The 18,454-nt window shown below is 33.4% G+C and overlaps 14 non-coding genes across 14 annotated transcripts; 7 read left to right on the forward strand and 7 right to left on the reverse strand.

Annotated features, from left to right (window-relative positions):
• Positions 1 to 594: 594 nt before the first annotated feature.
• Positions 595 to 666, reverse strand: TRNAQ-CUG (transfer RNA glutamine (anticodon CUG)). The gene has a single exon. It is a non-coding gene; the product is annotated as a tRNA-Gln (tRNA).
• Positions 667 to 2,214: 1,548 nt separating this feature from the next.
• On the forward strand, positions 2,215 to 2,286 carry TRNAQ-UUG (transfer RNA glutamine (anticodon UUG)). Its single transcript has one exon. It is a non-coding gene; the product is annotated as a tRNA-Gln (tRNA).
• Positions 2,287 to 3,111: 825 nt separating this feature from the next.
• TRNAQ-CUG (transfer RNA glutamine (anticodon CUG)) lies at positions 3,112 to 3,183 on the reverse strand. The gene has a single exon. It is a non-coding gene; the product is annotated as a tRNA-Gln (tRNA).
• A 1,548-nt stretch (positions 3,184 to 4,731) lies between these two features.
• TRNAQ-UUG (transfer RNA glutamine (anticodon UUG)) lies at positions 4,732 to 4,803 on the forward strand. Its single transcript has one exon. It is a non-coding gene; the product is annotated as a tRNA-Gln (tRNA).
• An 825-nt stretch (positions 4,804 to 5,628) lies between these two features.
• On the reverse strand, positions 5,629 to 5,700 carry TRNAQ-CUG (transfer RNA glutamine (anticodon CUG)). Its single transcript has one exon. It is a non-coding gene; the product is annotated as a tRNA-Gln (tRNA).
• A 1,548-nt stretch (positions 5,701 to 7,248) lies between these two features.
• Positions 7,249 to 7,320, forward strand: TRNAQ-UUG (transfer RNA glutamine (anticodon UUG)). The gene has a single exon. It is a non-coding gene; the product is annotated as a tRNA-Gln (tRNA).
• A 2,445-nt stretch (positions 7,321 to 9,765) lies between these two features.
• On the forward strand, positions 9,766 to 9,837 carry TRNAQ-UUG (transfer RNA glutamine (anticodon UUG)). Its single transcript has one exon. It is a non-coding gene; the product is annotated as a tRNA-Gln (tRNA).
• An 825-nt stretch (positions 9,838 to 10,662) lies between these two features.
• Positions 10,663 to 10,734, reverse strand: TRNAQ-CUG (transfer RNA glutamine (anticodon CUG)). The gene has a single exon. It is a non-coding gene; the product is annotated as a tRNA-Gln (tRNA).
• A 1,548-nt stretch (positions 10,735 to 12,282) lies between these two features.
• TRNAQ-UUG (transfer RNA glutamine (anticodon UUG)) lies at positions 12,283 to 12,354 on the forward strand. The gene has a single exon. It is a non-coding gene; the product is annotated as a tRNA-Gln (tRNA).
• An 825-nt stretch (positions 12,355 to 13,179) lies between these two features.
• On the reverse strand, positions 13,180 to 13,251 carry TRNAQ-CUG (transfer RNA glutamine (anticodon CUG)). The gene has a single exon. It is a non-coding gene; the product is annotated as a tRNA-Gln (tRNA).
• A 1,548-nt stretch (positions 13,252 to 14,799) lies between these two features.
• On the forward strand, positions 14,800 to 14,871 carry TRNAQ-UUG (transfer RNA glutamine (anticodon UUG)). Its single transcript has one exon. It is a non-coding gene; the product is annotated as a tRNA-Gln (tRNA).
• Positions 14,872 to 15,696: 825 nt separating this feature from the next.
• TRNAQ-CUG (transfer RNA glutamine (anticodon CUG)) lies at positions 15,697 to 15,768 on the reverse strand. The gene has a single exon. It is a non-coding gene; the product is annotated as a tRNA-Gln (tRNA).
• Positions 15,769 to 17,316: 1,548 nt separating this feature from the next.
• TRNAQ-UUG (transfer RNA glutamine (anticodon UUG)) lies at positions 17,317 to 17,388 on the forward strand. Its single transcript has one exon. It is a non-coding gene; the product is annotated as a tRNA-Gln (tRNA).
• Positions 17,389 to 18,213: 825 nt separating this feature from the next.
• Positions 18,214 to 18,285, reverse strand: TRNAQ-CUG (transfer RNA glutamine (anticodon CUG)). Its single transcript has one exon. It is a non-coding gene; the product is annotated as a tRNA-Gln (tRNA).
• Positions 18,286 to 18,454: the final 169 nt, after the last annotated feature.

Here is an 18,454-nt window from a genome sequence, read left to right on the forward strand (position 1 = left end):
TTACTTGTTTAAATCTTACTGTTATTGATAAGGGGAACACGGAACTTTTTTAATTGGAAAGCCTTCATTAAAAGAAAACTTGAGGAATCAAATTGTGTATTTTGGGGACAGAAGAGATGAACTTTTAAATAACAATCTTGAAATTAAGACACACAGATATTTACACTCTGTTTTTCTAAAGTAGATCCATAACCACAAAGTAGAATCTTTCGAAAGACATGTCAAATGTATTAATCTGAATTCCTCTTTCAAAGAAATTCACAATTAAATGCACTGTGTAAGTCAAGAATGTTGTCAGATAAGAAATCAGCAAAATGAACTATCTTATTACTGATCATAAAGATGAGAAAGGAAAAGAACCTCTTGCTTAAATTGTGGATGGGAAAGAACAGTTTTTAGTTTTCAGCTTCAGTACTTATGTTTATGAATAATTCATTTCTTTATATTGTATTATCACTATCTAGATGGATATAGCCATGTGTACATAGATACATAATTATACGTTGATAAGTTTCAGTATAAAACTTTGACGTTATGTTTTTCCAAGTCCAAATTCTAAGAAATTAGTGAAATATTATATCTCATAATTCAAGCAGGTCCCACCGAGATTTGAACTCGGATCGCTGGATTCAGAGTCCAGAGTGCTAACCATTACACCATGGAACCCTGCCATACATGAGGGATTTTTCCATTGAGACAAAAGAGAGCGCATCAGTGTGGGGGCTTTTCTTACATTGATGAAAAGATATCTCAGTTGAATGCTCATAGTGTAAAGAGCTATAATGTGATTTGATTCTTTTCAGCTGCATTCTCCATAACAGTGTTAAATGTGCAAACGTTTATCAGGAAATGCAATTTACAAAATAATGATCATATTTGACTGAAGAATATTAAAACATTCTACATTTCCAAACTACTACATCCATTTCTCTGTCTCTCACATGGGTGGCTCCAAAGAGCAACGCTTGGCACTTTGGACTTTGCATGCAAAGGTACCAGTCCAATTCTTTGAGGTACTATTTTACTAATCTCGACCTTTTACATTTCTGTCATCTTTTGTTATTGATAGCTCCAATCCAACACCAGTAGGTTGAAAGAGACAAATGTTGACTCCTTTCAAAATGTCCAACAGCTTGAACAAGTTACAGAAATACGAACTTTATAATACACATAACATCACATTCCTACACAAAATAGTGCGACATTACAAAATCCTATCCTGTTTTTCTCAAATGCATTTCAGAGGGCTGATTCCCAGCATTCCTTTTTGAAGATTTCCACACTATTGATAAGGCGAACATAGCACATTTTGAAAGAGATGTGTTCTTAAATCAAACCTAGAGAACCACAATGACGGTATCATTCAGATAGTACAAATGTTTTTTGTATATTAGTATGGAAATTGTGAAATAAAACATTTCTCATGCTGATTTTCAACAGTCGATCTGCAATCATGAAATATAAGCTTTTGCTTGGAGGCCTCAAAGGTACTGATCTAATTTTCTTTTTTAGAATTATTCACAGATCGTATGATATGCTTTGTACAAATCAACTATGTTGTTAGATCAAAATTGATTAAAAAGTGACTATCTCAATTTCAGGACATATAGAAGAGGAAGGAGAAGAAGCTCATGTTTCAAATGCGGAGAGGCAACAACTGTTCATTATTTTCACCTCTATTAATTATATGTATTTTTATAATGTATATATTTATATTTTCCGATAAATATACATAGACATATAGCGATATATAGGGAGATACATACATATAAGTTGATACGTACAAGTTTATAAGTAAATGAGATGTTTTTCCAATTAATACTTCTAAGAACTGAATGGAAAAAAAATCGTAAAGTTTAGATAAGTCCCACTGAGCTTTGTACTTAGATCCCTGTTTTCAGAGTCCAGATTGACAAGCATAACACCATCAACCCACCTGTACCAGGTTGAGCTTTCCATTTTGGCAGAAGAGATTGCATTCACGGGGGAATCTTATCTTTTATTGCAAAATCTTATCTCACATAAAAAGTACTGTTCAACAGAGTCATAGCGTTACTTGAGTCCTTTGTGCAACATCCTTCCCTAACATAGTTCAATAGGCAAAAGTTGAACAGAATAGAAAAGTTATATAATTCTGTTTGTCTTTGACTGTAGAAAATAAAAAATGTGAAATGTCCACATTGCTGCAGCAATTTCCTCCCCTGTCACATGGGAGGTTCCATGGTGAAATGGTTAGCACTTTGGACTTTGAATCCAAGGATCCGAGTTCAAATCTCGGTGGGACCACTTTCATGACTTATGACCAAATCTTTTTCTGTCAAGTGTATTCATAAATATCATAAATCTAACACGGGTAGAGTGAAACATTGATTTATTGATTGTATTTTTAAAGTCTATTTGATGTGAGCAAATGATAGAACTTTTAGAAAACATGGAAATAAAATGGCTCAAAATAATGAGATATTTTGTGAGCTGACTCTGTTTTCTCAACTCATCACAAGAGGCTGATCCAAGATATTACTTGTTTAAATCTTACTGTTATTGATAAGGGGAACACAGAACTTTTTTAATTGGAAAGCCTTCCTTAAAAGAAAACTTGAGGAATCAAATTGTGTATTTTGGGGACAGAAGAGATGAACTTTTAAATAACAATCTTGAAATTAAGACACACAGATATTTACACTCTGTTTTTCTAAAGTAGATCCATAACCACAAAGTAGAATCTTTCGAAAGACATGTCAAATGTATTAATCTGAATTCCTCTTTCAAAGAAATTCACAATTAAATGCTCTGTGTAAGTCAAGAATGTTGTCAGATAAGAAATCAGCAAAATGAACTATCTTATTACTGATCATAAAGATGAGAAAGGAAAAGAACCTCTTGCTTAAATTGTGGATGGGAAAGAACAGTTTTTAGTTTTCAGCTTCAGTACTTATGTTTATGAATAATTCATTTCTTTATATTGTATTATCACTATCTAGATGGATATAGCCATGTGTACATAGATACATACTTATACGTTGATAAGTTTCAGTATAAAACTTTGACGTTATGTTTTTCCAAGTCCAAATTCTAAGAAATTAGTGAAATATTAAATCTCATAATTCAAGCAGGTCCCACCGAGATTTGAACTCGGATCGCTGGATTCAGAGTCCAGAGTGCTAACCATTACACCATGGAACCCTGCCATACATGAGGGATTTTTCCATTGAGACAAAAGAGAGCGCATCAGTGCGGGGGCTTTTCTTACATTGATGAAAAGATATCTCAGTTGAATGCTCATAGTGTAAAGAGCTATAATGTGATTTGATTCTTTTCAGCTGCATTCTCCATAACAGTGTTAAATGTGCAAACGTTTATCAGGAAATGCAATTTACAAAATAATGATCATATTTGACTGAAGAATATTAAAACATTCTACATTTCCAAACTACTACATCCATTTCTCTGTCTCTCACATGGGTGGCTCCAAAGAGCAACGCTTGGCACTTTGGACTTTGCATGCAAAGGTACCAGTCCAATTCTTTGAGGTACTATTTTACTAATCTCGACCTTTTACATTTCTGTCATCTTTTGTTATTGATAGCTCCAATCCAACACCAGTAGGTTGAAAGAGACAAATGTTGACTCCTTTCAAAATGTCCAACAGCTTGAACAAGTTACAGAAATACGAACTTTATAATACACATAACATCACATTCCTACACAAAATAGTGCGACATTACAAAATCCTATCCTGTTTTTCTCAAATGCATTTCAGAGGGCTGATTCCCAGCATTCCTTTTTGAAGATTTCCACACTATTGATAAGGCGAATATAGCACATTTTGAAAGAGATGTGTTCTTAAATCAAACCTAGAGAACCACAATGACGGTATCATTCAGATAGTACAAATGTTTTTTGTATATTAGTATGGAAATTGTGAAATAAAACATTTCTCATGCTGATTTTCAACAGTCGATCTGCAATCATGAAATATAAGCTTTTGCTTGGAGGCCTCAAAGGTGCTGATCTAATTTTCTTTTTTAGAATTATTCACAGATCGTATGATATGCTTTGTACAAATCAACTATGTTGTTAGATCAAAATTGATTAAAAAGTGACTATCTCAATTTCAGGACATATAGAAGAGGAAGGAGAAGAAGCTCATGTTTCAAATGCGGAGAGGCAACAACTGTTCATTATTTTCACCTCTATTAATTATATGTATTTTTATAATGTATATATTTATATTTTCCGATAAATATACATAGACATATAGCGATATATAGGGAGATACATACATATAAGTTGATACGTACAAGTTTATAAGTAAATGAGATGTTTTTGCAATTAATACTTCTAAGAACTGAATGGAAAAAAAATCGTAAAGTTTAGATAAGTCCCACTGAGCTTTGTACTTAGATCCCTGTTTTCAGAGTCCAGATTGACAAGCATGACACCATCAACCCACCTGTACCAGGTTGAGCTTTCCATTTTGGCAGAAGAGATTGCATTCACGGGGGAATCTTATCTTTTATTGCAAAATCTTATCTCACATAAAAAGTACTGTTCAACAGAGTCATAGCGTTACTTGAGTCCTTTGTGCAACATCCTTCCCTAACATAGTTCAATAGGCAAAAGTTGAACAGAATAGAAAAGTTATATAATTCTGTTTGTCTTTGACTGTAGAAAATAAAAAATGTGAAATGTCCACATTGCTGCAGCAATTTCCTCCCCTGTCACATGGGAGGTTCCATGGTGAAATGGTTAGCACTTTGGACTTTGAATCCAAGGATCCGAGTTCAAATCTCGGTGGGACCACTTTCATGACTTATGACCAAATCTTTTTCTGTCAAGTGTATTCATAAATATCATAAATCTAACACGGGTAGAGTGAAACATTGATTTATTGATTGTATTTTTAAAGTCTATTTGATGTGAGCAAATGATAGAACTTTTAGAAAACATGGAAATAAAATGGCTCAAAATAATGAGATATTTTGTGAGCTGACTCTGTTTTCTCAACTCATCACAAGAGGCTGATCCAAGATATTACTTGTTTAAATCTTACTGTTATTGATAAGGGGAACACGGAACTTTTTTAATTGGAAAGCCTTCCTTAAAAGAAAACTTGAGGAATCAAATTGTGTATTTTGGGGACAGAAGAGATGAACTTTTAAATAACAATCTTGAAATTAAGACACACAGATATTTACACTCTGTTTTTCTAAAGTAGATCCATAACCACAAAGTAGAATCTTTCGAAAGACATGTCAAATGTATTAATCTGATATCCTCTTTCAAAGAAATTCACAATTAAATGCTCTGTGTAAGTCAAGAATGTTGTCAGATAAGAAATCAGCAAAATGAACTATCTTATTACTGATCATAAAGATGAGAAAGGAAAAGAACCTCTTGCTTAAATTGTGGATGGGAAAGAACAGTTTTTAGTTTTCAGCTTCAGTACTTATGTTTATGAATAATTCATTTCTTTATATTGTATTATCACTATCTAGATGGATATAGCCATGTGTACATAGATACATACTTATACGTTGATAAGTTTCAGTATAAAACTTTGACGTTATGTTTTTCCAAGTCCAAATTCTAAGAAATTAGTGAAATATTAAATCTCATAATTCAAGCAGGTCCCACCAAGATTTGAACTCGGATCGCTGGATTCAGAGTCCAGAGTGCTAACCATTACACCATGGAACCCTGCCATACATGAGGGATTTTTCCATTGAGACAAAAGAGAGCGCATCAGTGCGGGGGCTTTTCTTACATTGATGAAAAGATATCTCAGTTGAATGCTCATAGTGTAAAGAGCTATAATGTGATTTGATTCTTTTCAGCTGCATTCTCCATAACAGTGTTAAATGTGCAAACGTTTATCAGGAAATGCAATTTACAAAATAATGATCATATTTGACTGAAGAATATTAAAACATTCTACATTTCCAAACTACTACATCCATTTCTCTGTCTCTCACATGGGTGGCTCCAAAGAGCAACGCTTGGCACTTTGGACTTTGCATGCAAAGGTACCAGTCCAATTCTTTGAGGTACTATTTTACTAATCTCGACCTTTTACATTTCTGTCATCTTTTGTTATTGATAGCTCCAATCCAACACCAGTAGGTTGAAAGAGAAAAATGTTGAATCCTTTCAAAATGTCCAACAGCTTGAACAAGTTACAGAAATACGAACTTTATAATACACATAACATCACATTCCTACACAAAATAGTGCGACATTACAAAATCCTATCCTGTTTTTCTCAAATGCATTTCAGAGGGCTGATTCCCAGCATTCCTTTTTGAAGATTTCCACACTATTGATAAGGCGAACATAGCACATTTTGAAAGAGATGTGTTCTTAAATCAAACCTAGAGAACGACAATGACGGTATCATTCAGATAGTACAAATGTTTTTTGTATATTAGTATGGAAATTGTGAAATAAAACATTTCTCATGCTGATTTTCAACAGTCGATCTGCAATCATGAAATATAAGCTTTTGCTTGGAGGCCTCAAAAGTACTGATCTAATTTTCTTTTTTAGAATTATTCACAGATCGTATGATATGCTTTGTACAAATCAACTATGTTGTTAGATCAAAATTGATTAAAAAGTGACTATCTCAATTTCAGGACATATAGAAGAGGAAGGAGAAGAAGCTCATGTTTCAAATGCGGAGAGGCAACAACTGTTCATTATTTTCACCTCTATTAATTATATGTATTTTTATAATGTATATATTTATATTTTCCGATAAATATACATAGACATATAGCGATATATAGGGAGATACATACATATAAGTTGATACGTACAAGTTTATAAGTAAATGAGATGTTTTTCCAATTAATACTTCTAAGAACTGAATGGAAAAAAAATCGTAAAGTTTAGATAAGTCCCACTGAGCTTTGTACTTAGATCCCTGTTTTCAGAGTCCAGATTGACACGCATAACACCATCAACCCACCTGTACCAGGTTGAGCTTTCCATTTTGGCAGAAGAGATTGCATTCACGGGGGAATCTTATCTTTTATTGCAAAATCTTATCTCACATAAAAAGTACTGTTCAACAGAGTCATAGCATTACTTGAGTCCTTTGTGCAACATCCTTCCCTAACATAGTTCAATAGGCAAAAGTTGAACAGAATAGAAAAGTTATATAATTCTGTTTGTCTTTGACTGTAGAAAATAAAAAATGTGAAATGTCCACATTGCTGCAGCAATTTGCTCCCCTATCACATGGGAGGTTCCATGGTGTAATGGTTAGCACTTTGGACTTTGAATCCAAGGATCCGAGTTCAAATCTCGGTGGGACCACTTTCATGACTTATGACCAAATCTTTTTCTGTCAAGTGTATTCATAAATATCATAAATCTAACACGGGTAGAGTGAAACATTGATTTATTGATTGTATTTTTAAAGTCTATTTGATGTGAGCAAATGATAGAACTTTTAGAAAACATGGAAATAAAATGGCTCAAAATAATGAGATATTTTGTGAGCTGACTCTGTTTTCTCAACTCATCACAAGAGGCTGATCCAAGATATTACTTGTTTAAATCTTACTGTTATTGATAAGGGGAACACGGAACTTTTTTAATTGGAAAGCCTTCATTAAAAGAAAACTTGAGGAATCAAATTGTGTATTTTGGGGACAGAAGAGATGAACTTTTAAATAACAATCTTGAAATTAAGACACACAGATATTTACACTCTGTTTTTCTAAAGTAGATCCATAACCACAAAGTAGAATCTTTCGAAAGACATGTCAAATGTATTAATCTGAATTCCTCTTTCAAAGAAATTCACAATTAAATGCACTGTGTAAGTCAAGAATGTTGTCAGATAAGAAATCAGCAAAATGAACTATCTTATTACTGATCATAAAGATGAGAAAGGAAAAGAACCTCTTGCTTAAATTGTGGATGGGAAAGAACAGTTTTTAGTTTTCAGCTTCAGTACTTATGTTTATGAATAATTCATTTCTTTATATTGTATTATCACTATCTAGATGGATATAGCCATGTGTACATAGATACATACTTATACGTTGATAAGTTTCAGTATAAAACTTTGACGTTATGTTTTTCCAAGTCCAAATTCTAAGAAATTAGTGAAATATTATATCTCATAATTCAAGCAGGTCCCACCGAGATTTGAACTCAGATCGCTGGATTCAGAGTCCAGAGTGCTAACCATAAAACCATGGAACCCTGCCATACATGAGGGATTTTTCCATTGAGACAAAAGAGAGCGCATCAGTGCGGGGGCTTTTCTTACATTGATGAAAAGATATCTCAGTTGAATGCTCATAGTGTAAAGAGCTATAATGTGATTTGATTCTTTTCAGCTGCATTCTCCATAACAGTGTTAAATGTGCAAACGTTTATCAGGAAATGCAATTTACAAAATAATGATCATATTTGACTGAAGAATATTAAAACATTCTACATTTCCAAACTACTACATCCATTTCTCTGTCTCTCACATGGGTGGCTCCAAAGAGCAACGCTTGGCACTTTGGACTTTGCATGCAAAGGTACCAGTCCAATTCTTTGAGGTACTATTTTACTAATCTCGACCTTTTACATTTCTGTCATCTTTTGTTATTGATAGCTCCAATCCAACACCAGTAGGTTGAAAGAGACAAATGTTGACTCCTTTCAAAATGTCCAACAGCTTGAACAAGTTACAGAAATACGAACTTTATAATACACATAACATCACATTCCTACACAAAATAGTGCGACATTACAAAATCCTATCCTGTTTTTCTCAAATGCATTTCAGAGGGCTGATTCCCAGCATTCCTTTTTGAAGATTTCCACACTATTGATAAGGCGAACATAGCACATTTTGAAAGAGATGTGTTCTTAAATCAAACCTAGAGAACCACAATGACGGTATCATTCAGATAGTACAAATGTTTTTTGTATATTAGTATGGAAATTGTGAAATAAAACATTTCTCATGCTGATTTTCAACAGTCGATCTGCAATCATGAAATATAAGCTTTTGCTTGGAGGCCTCAAAGGTACTGATCTAATTTTCTTTTTTAGAATTATTCACAGATCGTATGATATGCTTTGTACAAATCAACTATGTTGTTAGATCAAAATTGATTAAAAAGTGACTATCTCAATTTCAGGACATATAGAAGAGGAAGGAGAAGAAGCTCATGTTTCAAATGCGGAGAGGCAACAACTGTTCATTATTTTCACCTCTATTAATTATATGTATTTTTATAATGTATATATTTATATTTTCCGATAAATATACATAGACATATAGCGATATATAGGGAGATACATACATATAAGTTGATACGTACAAGTTTATAAGTAAATGAGATGTTTTTCCAATTAATACTTCTAAGAACTGAATGGAAAAAAAATCGTAAAGTTTAGATAAGTCCCACTGAGCTTTGTACTTAGATCCCTGTTTTCAGAGTCCAGATTGACAAGCATAACACCATCAACCCACCTGTACCAGGTTGAGCTTTCCATTTTGGCAGAAGAGATTGCATTCACGGGGGAATCTTATCTTTTATTGCAAAATCTTATCTCACATAAAAAGTACTGTTCAACAGAGTCATAGCGTTACTTGAGTCCTTTGTGCAACATCCTTCCCTAACATAGTTCAATAGGCAAAAGTTGAACAGAATAGAAAAGTTATATAATTCTGTTTGTCTTTGACTGTAGAAAATAAAAAATGTGAAATGTCCACATTGCTGCAGCAATTTCCTCCCCTGTCACATGGGAGGTTCCATGGTGTAATGGTTAGCACTTTGGACTTTGAATCCAAGGATCCGAGTTCAAATCTCGGTGGGACCACTTTCATGACTTATGACCAAATCTTTTTCTGTCAAGTGTATTCATAAATATCATAAATCTAACACGGGTAGAGTGAAACATTGATTTATTGATTGTATTTTTAAAGTCTATTTGATGTGAGCAAATGATAGAACTTTTAGAAAACATGGAAATAAAATGGCTCAAAATAATGAGATATTTTGTGAGCTGACTCTGTTTTCTCAACTCATCACAAGAGGCTGATCCAAGATATTACTTGTTTAAATCTTACTGTTATTGATAAGGGGAACACGGAACTTTTTTAATTGGAAAGCCTTCATTAAAAGAAAACTTGAGGAATCAAATTGTGTATTTTGGGGACAGAAGAGATGAACTTTTAAATAACAATCTTGAAATTAAGACACACAGATATTTACACTCTGTTTTTCTAAAGTAGATCCATAACCACAAAGTAGAATCTTTCGAAAGACATGTCAAATGTATTAATCTGAATTCCTCTTTCAAAGAAATTCACAATTAAATGCACTGTGTAAGTCAAGAATGTTGTCAGATAAGAAATCAGCAAAATGAACTATCTTATTACTGATCATAAAGATGAGAAAGGAAAAGAACCTCTTGCTTAAATTGTGGATGGGAAAGAACAGTTTTTAGTTTTCAGCTTCAGTACTTATGTTTATGAATAATTCATTTCTTTATATTGTATTATCACTATCTAGATGGATATAGCCATGTGTACATAGATACATACTTATACGTTGATAAGTTTCAGTATAAAACTTTGACGTTATGTTTTTCCAAGTCCAAATTCTAAGAAATTAGTGAAATATTATATCTCATAATTCAAGCAGGTCCCACCGAGATTTGAACTCAGATCGCTGGATTCAGAGTCCAGAGTGCTAACCATTACACCATGGAACCCTGCCATACATGAGGGATTTTTCCATTGAGACAAAAGAGAGCGCATCAGTGCGGGGGCTTTTCTTACATTGATGAAAAGATATCTCAGTTGAATGCTCATAGTGTAAAGAGCTATAATGTGATTTGATTCTTTTCAGCTGCATTCTCCATAACAGTGTTAAATGTGCAAACGTTTATCAGGAAATGCAATTTACAAAATAATGATCATATTTGACTGAAGAATATTAAAACATTCTACATTTCCAAACTACTACATCCATTTCTCTGTCTCTCACATGGGTGGCTCCAAAGAGCAACGCTTGGCACTTTGGACTTTGCATGCAAAGGTACCAGTCCAATTCTTTGAGGTACTATTTTACTAATCTCGACCTTTTACATTTCTGTCATCTTTTGTTATTGATAGCTCCAATCCAACACCAGTAGGTTGAAAGAGACAAATGTTGACTCCTTTCAAAATGTCCAACAGCTTGAACAAGTTACAGAAATACGAACTTTATAATACACATAACATCACATTCCTACACAAAATAGTGCGACATTACAAAATCCTATCCTGTTTTTCTCAAATGCATTTCAGAGGGCTGATTCCCAGCATTCCTTTTTGAAGATTTCCACACTATTGATAAGGCGAACATAGCACATTTTGAAAGAGATGTGTTCTTAAATCAAACCTAGAGAACCACAATGACGGTATCATTCAGATAGTACAAATGTTTTTTGTATATTAGTATGGAAATTGTGAAATAAAACATTTCTCATGCTGATTTTCAACAGTCGATCTGCAATCATGAAATATAAGCTTTTGCTTGGAGGCCTCAAAGGTACTGATCTAATTTTCTTTTTTAGAATTATTCACAGATCGTATGATATGCTTTGTACAAATCAACTATGTTGTTAGATCAAAATTGATTAAAAAGTGACTATCTCAATTTCAGGACATATAGAAGAGGAAGGAGAAGAAGCTCATGTTTCAAATGCGGAGAGGCAACAACTGTTCATTATTTTCACCTCTATTAATTATATGTATTTTTATAATGTATATATTTATATTTTCCGATAAATATACATAGACATATAGCGATATATAGGGAGATACATACATATAAGTTGATACGTACAAGTTTATAAGTAAATGAGATGTTTTTCCAATTAATACTTCTAAGAACTGAATGGAAAAAAAATCGTAAAGTTTAGATAAGTCCCACTGAGCTTTGTACTTAGATCCCTGTTTTCAGAGTCCAGATTGACAAGCATAACACCATCAACCCACCTGTACCAGGTTGAGCTTTCCATTTTGGCAGAAGAGATTGCATTCACGGGGGAATCTTATCTTTTATTGCAAAATCTTATCTCACATAAAAAGTACTGTTCAACAGAGTCATAGCGTTACTTGAGTCCTTTGTGCAACATCCTTCCCTAACATAGTTCAATAGGCAAAAGTTGAACAGAATAGAAAAGTTATATAATTCTGTTTGTCTTTGACTGTAGAAAATAAAAAATGTGAAATGTCCACATTGCTGCAGCAATTTCCTCCCCTGTCACATGGGAGGTTCCATGGTGTAATGGTTAGCACTTTGGACTTTGAATCCAAGGATCCGAGTTCAAATCTCGGTGGGACCACTTTCATGACTTATGACCAAATCTTTTTCTGTCAAGTGTATTCATAAATATCATAAATCTAACACGGGTAGAGTGAAACATTGATTTATTGATTGTATTTTTAAAGTCTATTTGATGTGAGCAAATGATAGAACTTTTAGAAAACATGGAAATAAAATGGCTCAAAATAATGAGATATTTTGTGAGCTGACTCTCTTTTCTCAACTCATCACAAGAGGCTGATCCAAGATATTACTTGTTTAAATCTTACTGTTATTGATAAGGGGAACACGGAACTTTTTTAATTGGAAAGCCTTCATTAAAAGAAAACTTGAGGAATCAAATTGTGTATTTTGGGGACAGAAGAGATGAACTTTTAAATAACAATCTTGAAATTAAGACACACAGATATTTACACTCTGTTTTTCTAAAGTAGATCCATAACCACAAAGTAGAATCTTTCGAAAGACATGTCAAATGTATTAATCTGAATTCCTCTTTCAAAGAAATTCACAATTAAATGCTCTGTGTAAGTCAAGAATGTTGTCAGATAAGAAATCAGCAAAATGAACTATCTTATTACTGATCATAAAGATGAGAAAGGAAAAGAACCTCTTGCTTAAATTGTGGATGGGAAAGAACAGTTTTTAGTTTTCAGCTTCAGTACTTATGTTTATGAATAATTCATTTCTTTATATTGTATTATCACTATCTAGATGGATATAGCCATGTGTACATAGATACATACTTATACGTTGATAAGTTTCAGTATAAAACTTTGACGTTATGTTTTTCCAAGTCCAAATTCTAAGAAATTAGTGAAATATTAAATCTCATAATTCAAGCAGGTCCCACCGAGATTTGAACTCGGATCGCTGGATTCAGAGTCCAGAGTGCTAGCCATTACACCATGGAACCCTGCCATACATGAGGGATTTTTCCATTGAGACAAAAGAGAGCGCATCAGTGCGGGGGCTTTTCTTACATTGATGAAAAGATATCTCAGTTGAATGCTCATAGTGTAAAGAGCTATAATGTGATTTGATTCTTTTCAGCTGCATTCTCCATAACAGTGTTAAATGTGCAAACGTTTATCAGGAAATGCAATTTACAAAATAATGATCATATTTGACTGAAGAATATTAAAACATTCTACATTTCCAAACTACTACATCCATTTCTCTGTCTCTCACATGGGTGGCTCCAAAGAGCAACGCTTGGCACTTTGGACTTTGCATGCAAAGGTACCAGTCCAATTCTTTGAGGTACTATTTTACTAATCTCGACCTTTTACATTTCTTTCATCTTTTGTTATTGATAGCTCCAATCCAACACCAGTAGGTTGAAAGAGACAAATGTTGACTCCTTTCAAAATGTCCAACAGCTTGAACAAGTTACAGAAATACGAACTTTATAATACACATAACATCACATTCCTACACAAAATAGTGCGACATTACAAAATCCTATCCTGTTTTTCTCAAATGCATTTCAGAGGGCTGATTCCCAGCATTCCTTTTTGAAGATTTCCACACTATTGATAAGGCGAATATAGCACATTTTGAAAGAGATGTGTTCTTAAATCAAACCTAGAGAACCACAATGACGGTATCATTCAGATAGTACAAATGTTTTTTGTATATTAGTATGGAAATTGTGAAATAAAACATTTCTCATGCTGATTTTCAACAGTCGATCTGCAATCATGAAATATAAGCTTTTGCTTGGAGGCCTCAAAGGTACTGATCTAATTTTCTTTTTTAGAATTATTCACAGATCGTATGATATGCTTTGTACAAATCGACTATGTTGTTAGATCAAAATTGATTAAAAAGTGACTATCTCAATTTCAGGACATATAGAAGAGGAAGGAGAAGAGGCTCATGTTTCAAATGCGGACAGGCAACAACTGTTCATTATTTTCACCTCTGTTAATTATATGTATTTTTATAATGTATATATTTATATTTTCCGATAAATATACATAGACATATAGCGATATATAGGGAGATACATACATATAAGTTGATACGTACAAGTTTATAAGTAAATGAGATGTTTTTCCAATTAATACTTCTAAGAACTGAATGGAAAAAAAATCGTAAAGTTTAGATAAGTCCCACTGAGCTTTGTACTTAGATCCCTGTTTTCAGAGTCCAGATTGACAAGCATAACACCATCAACCCACCTGTACCAGGTTGAGCTTTCCATTTTGGCAGAAGAGATTGCATTCACGGGGGAATCTTATCTTTTATTGCAAAATCTTATCTCACATAAAAAGTACTGTTCAACAGAGTCATAGCGTTACTTGAGTCCTTTGTGCAACATCCTTCCCTAACATAGTTCAATAGGCAAAAGTTGAACAGAATAGAAAAGTTATATAATTCTGTTTGTCTTTGACTGTAGAAAATAAAAAATGTGAAATGTCCACATTGCTGCAGCAATTTCCTCCCCTGTCACATGGGAGGTTCCATGGTGTAATGGTTAGCACTTTGGACTTTGAATCCAAGGATCCGAGTTCAAATCTCGGTGGGACCACTTTCATGACTTATGACCAAATCTTTTTCTGTCAAGTGTATTCATAAATATCATAAATCTAACACGGGTAGAGTGAAACATTGATTTATTGATTGTATTTTTAAAGTCTATTTGATGTGAGCAAATGATAGAACTTTTAGAAAACATGGAAATAAAATGGCTCAAAATAATGAGATATTTTGTGAGCTGACTCTGTTTTCTCAACTCATCACAAGAGGCTGATCCAAGATATTACTTGTTTAAATCTTACTGTTATTGATAAGGGGAACACGGAACTTTTTTAATTGGAAAGCCTTCATTAAAAGAAAACTTGAGGAATCAAATTGTGTATTTTGGGGACAGAAGAGATGAACTTTTAAATAACAATCTTGAAATTAAGACACACAGATATTTACACTCTGTTTTTCTAAAGTAGATCCATAACCACAAAGTAGAATCTTTCGAAAGACATGTCAAATGTATTAATCTGAATTCCTCTTTCAAAGAAATTCACAATTAAATGCACTGTGTAAGTCAAGAATGTTGTCAGATAAGAAATCAGCAAAATGAACTATCTTATTACTGATCATAAAGATGAGAAAGGAAAAGAACCTCTTGCTTAAATTGTGGATGGGAAAGAACAGTTTTTAGTTTTCAGCTTCAGTACTTATGTTTATGAATAATTCATTTCTTTATATTGTATTATCACTATCTAGATGGATATAGCCATGTGTACATAGATACATACTTATACGTTGATAAGTTTCAGTATAAAACTTTGACGTTATGTTTTTCCAAGTCCAAATTCTAAGAAATTAGTGAAATATTATATCTCATAATTCAAGCAGGTCCCACCGAGATTTGAACTCAGATCGCTGGATTCAGAGTCCAGAGTGCTAACCATTACACCATGGAACCCTGCCATACATGAGGGATTTTTCCATTGAGACAAAAGAGAGCGCATCAGTGCGGGGGCTTTTCTTACATTGATGAAAAGATATCTCAGTTGAATGCTCATAGTGTAAAGAGCTATAATGTGATTTGATTCTTTTCAGCTGCATTCTCCATAACAGTGTTAAATGTGCAAACGTTTATCAGGAAATGCAATTTACAAAATAATGATCATATTTGACTGAAGAATATTAAAACATTCTACATTTCCAAACTACTACATCCATTTCTCTGTCTCTCACATGGGTGGCTCCAAAGAGCAACGCTTGGCACTTTGGACTTTGCATGCAAAGGTACCAGTCCAATTCTTTGAGGTACTATTTTACTAATCTCGACCTTTTACATTTCTGTCATCTTTTGTTATTGATAGCTCCAATCCAACACCAGTAGGTTGAAAGAGACAAATGTTGACTCCTTTCAAAATGTCCAACAGCTTGAACAAGTTACAGAAATACGAACTTTATAATACACATAACATCACATTCCTACACAAAATAGTGCGACATTACAAAATCCTATCCTGTTTTTCTCAAATGCATTTCAGAGGGCTGATTCCCAGCATTCCTTTTTGAAGATTTCCACACTATTGATAAGGCGAACATAGCACATTTTGAAAGAGATGTGTTCTTAAATCAAACCTAGAGAACCACAATGACGGTATCATTCAGATAGTACAAATGTTTTTTGTATATTAGTATGGAAATTGTGAAATAAAACATTTCTCATGCTGATTTTCAACAGTCGATCTGCAATCATGAAATATAAGCTTTTGCTTGGAGGCCTCAAAGGTACTGATCTAATTTTCTTTTTTAGAATTATTCACAGATCGTATGATATGCTTTGTACAAATCAACTATGTTGTTAGATCAAAATTGATTAAAAAGTGACTATCTCAATTTCAGGACATATAGAAGAGGAAGGAGAAGAAGCTCATGTTTCAAATGCGGAGAGGCAACAACTGTTCATTATTTTCACCTCTATTAATTATATGTATTTTTATAATGTATATATTTATATTTTCCGATAAATATACATAGACATATAGCGATATATAGGGAGATACATACATATAAGTTGATACGTACAAGTTTATAAGTAAATGAGATGTTTTTCCAATTAATACTTCTAAGAACTGAATGGAAAAAAAATCGTAAAGTTTAGATAAGTCCCACTGAGCTTTGTACTTAGATCCCTGTTTTCAGAGTCCAGATTGACAAGCATAACACCATCAACCCACCTGTACCAGGTTGAGCTTTCCATTTTGGCAGAAGAGATTGCATTCACGGGGGAATCTTATCTTTTATTGCAAAATCTTATCTCACATAAAAAGTACTGTTCAACAGAGTCATAGCGTTACTTGAGTCCTTTGTGCAACATCCTTCCCTAACATAGTTCAATAGGCAAAAGTTGAACAGAATAGAAAAGTTATATAATTCTGTTTGTCTTTGACTGTAGAAAATAAAAAATGTGAAATGTCCACATTGCTGCAGCAATTTCCTCCCCTGTCACATGGGAGGTTCCATGGTGTAATGGTTAGCACTTTGGACTTTGAATCCAAGGATCCGAGTTCAAATCTCGGTGGGACCACTTTCATGACTTATGACCAAATCTTTTTCTGTCAAGTGTATTCATAAATATCATAAATCTAACACGGGTAGAGTGAAACATTGATTTATTGATTGTATTTTTAAAGTCTATTTGATGTGAGCAAATGATAGAACTTTTAGAAAACATGGAAATAAAATGGCTCAAAATAATGAGATATTTTGTGAGCTGACTCTCTTTTCTCAACTCATCACAAGAGGCTGATCCAAGATATTACTTGTTTAAATCTTACTGTTATTGATAAGGGGAACACGGAACTTTTTTAATTGGAAAGCCTTCATTAAAAGAAAACTTGAGGAATCAAATTGTGTATTTTGGGGACAGAAGAGATGAACTTTTAAATAACAATCTTGAAATTAAGACACACAGATATTTACACTCTGTTTTTCTAAAGTAGATCCATAACCACAAAGTAGAATCTTTCGAAAGACATGTCAAATGTATTAATCTGAATTCCTCTTTCAAAGAAATTCACAATTAAATGCTCTGTGTAAGTCAAGAATGTTGTCAGATAAGAAATCAGCAAAATGAACTATCTTATTACTGATCATAAAGATGAGAAAGGAAAAGAACCTCTTGCTTAAATTGTGGATGGGAAAGAACAGTTTTTAGTTTTCAGCTTCAGTACTTATGTTTATGAATAATTCATTTCTTTATATTGTATTATCACTATCTAGATGGATATAGCCATGTGTACATAGATACATACTTATACGTTGATAAGTTTCAGTATAAAACTTTGACGTTATGTTTTTCCAAGTCCAAATTCTAAGAAATTAGTGAAATATTAAATCTCATAATTCAAGCAGGTCCCACCGAGATTTGAACTCGGATCGCTGGATTCAGAGTCCAGAGTGCTAGCCATTACACCATGGAACCCTGCCATACATGAGGGATTTTTCCATTGAGACAAAAGAGAGCGCATCAGTGCGGGGGCTTTTCTTACATTGATGAAAAGATATCTCAGTTGAATGCTCATAGTGTAAAGAGCTATAATGTGATTTGATTCTTTTCAGCTGCATTCTCCATAACAGTGTTAAATGTGCAA

Source organism: Lissotriton vulgaris, chromosome 4_1 (genome assembly GCF_964263255.1).
Source record: "Lissotriton vulgaris chromosome 4_1, aLisVul1.2, whole genome shotgun sequence".
NCBI lineage: Eukaryota > Metazoa > Chordata > Amphibia > Caudata > Salamandridae > Lissotriton > Lissotriton vulgaris.